Here is a 2,189-nt window from a genome sequence, read left to right as displayed (position 1 = left end):
ATAATTTATACTTAGTGATATTTTATAATAATTCAATATTTAAATTTAATATGCCATAATAATATAAATTAATATAAAATCCATACTTTTATTAATTCGCTGATAGCTATCAAAGAGGTTAAACGTATTTTCAATACTTTGTTGGGATATTTAATTTTCTTAATATTTACATTCAGAATACAATAATTTGATTTGCAAGTTATTTTAGTTAATGTTATTATTTTGTAATATTTTTTTCTTTTTCTTTTTTTTTGTGACCTATTTTTTGATCCGAAAAAATACTAATACATAATACATTAGATATAAATATGTAAACAATAATAGCAAAAAGATTCCTTTATTGCCTGAAAGGCATTTTTAAGTAAGTGGTGGGATCTGATCTGCGGGTACGCATTGTGGCGTTTTTAATATGCAATATTTTTGTTATTGACATTATGAAGATTATAGAGGAAAATCGCCGGTCAGTCTTGCCGCTATGGGCGCACAAACTTTAAATTCGGATCAGATTTCATCCCCCTATGTAACACTTTTGCAGGATAATTAGTAAGCATGAATTATGTTGTAGGTACTGGTACTGGTACTGGTATTTAGTACGGGGAACAAGTTCGGCAAGTCTAGAGGTTCTTTTTGCCAACCCCTCCCTGATGGCTACCTGAGTTGCCACCGCATACTAAGATGGGAGTGTCATCGGGACCGCCGAAAAATGAATGTTAACTGCCCTAGGTGGGAATCGAACCCACAACGTTCCGAACTGACCGCACTGGCACCTGCGCCTAAGCCGGTAAGAACGGTCATCACATTCCATTTGTTGTAGGTAAATAGAATTTAAAATAACAGATATAAGATTTCAGTGATGATAACACTTATTCGGTTTTTTAAACAGTTCTGTTTTTTTAGCTTATACCAACAGATAAAATTGAAGTTGTCCTTAAATATTATACTGTATTAAATTATTGCAACATAAATATGCTCAGCAGATAGCTCAGCAAATATAATGTTGGTTCTTCAATTCTGCCCAAGAAAGGAAAGGAAGAAAATGCATTACTATTTTGACTTGCTTAGAATCCAATGTAAAGCAACAGGTCCCAGCTCCGCCTCACAACAATGGTATTCTCATCACTCCAGCAATGATACCAGAACAGCCATCCTTAATGATGCGGCTATCGGTGTTTCTTGAAAACAGAATGGAACAGCTACACCATAAAGGTAATGATTATCAACTAAATGCTAATGTATATTATCATTGTAATGACATGAGCTATTCTTATAAAAAAAGCAAATTGAGTCTCTATTTTTTTTTAAATTGGCCACTAATAAAAAAAAAAAATTAGTAGCTATAACAATCGCTGATCGTTGTACCTTTACAAAGTATTTTATGAGGTAAAAATATCAAGCATTAAAACTAATTCTCTCACTATGTCCAACGCTTACTGTTACACATTTTGTGGCTTGTAACTTATAAGAGCCCTATTACATGTAATCTGCCGTATTATTTAGTTTTAAAACCTATATTTATTAGTGTCTCAACAATTACTATAAAAAAAATACTAAGAAAGAATTTCTAAAGGCTTTATACCATTCATTCACATAATCTCTTCTTAGATAATAGAGTAGGTGGAAGAAACTAAACGGTTATCTTTCCTACTCTTTTCAACGCTAGTAACCTGTTTTATTTTTGAATATTCAGTTGTTCCATGGCTATCACCAAAAAATAGGTGGATTGTATAGACTTTCAGATATTTGTGATACAATTTCTGAATCAACTGAACTTAACAATTTATATATTTTAGGATTTTTTTTTAAATTTTTAAATATATACCATACTTAGAAGTACTGGACTCAATAAAGAGCATTCTATTTCTGGAACCCGTGAGAGTCATTTCATACCTCATACTCGACGTTACTTTATATATATATCTAAGTTATCTTTTACTGAAGTAAGAAGCTAAAAATAATAAAAAAGAGAGGAGTGCGAATCCGGATGCCCTTCCCACCCAGGGGTTCCCTCCTCTTACCTCATGGCGTCTCGAAGCCGGGCGGCTGCGCTCAGAACGGACGCTCTCCTCGCCTGATGATTCGTCGCTGGTGAATTGTCTTCCGCTCCTCTTTTCGGCCCTCCTGTTGGTCCAGTCCTGATTATTGACTTCCATAGGTTCCGATGGAGGTTCCCTCCTGGTGTGCCGGGGGTT

The sequence above is a fragment of the Halyomorpha halys genome, unplaced genomic scaffold, assembly GCF_000696795.3.
Source record: "Halyomorpha halys isolate HHAL.00 unplaced genomic scaffold, Hhal_1.1 Scaffold803.1, whole genome shotgun sequence".
NCBI lineage: Eukaryota > Metazoa > Arthropoda > Insecta > Hemiptera > Pentatomidae > Halyomorpha > Halyomorpha halys.
The sequence above is the reverse complement of the archived record's forward strand: the minus strand, read 5'-3'. Positions refer to the sequence as shown.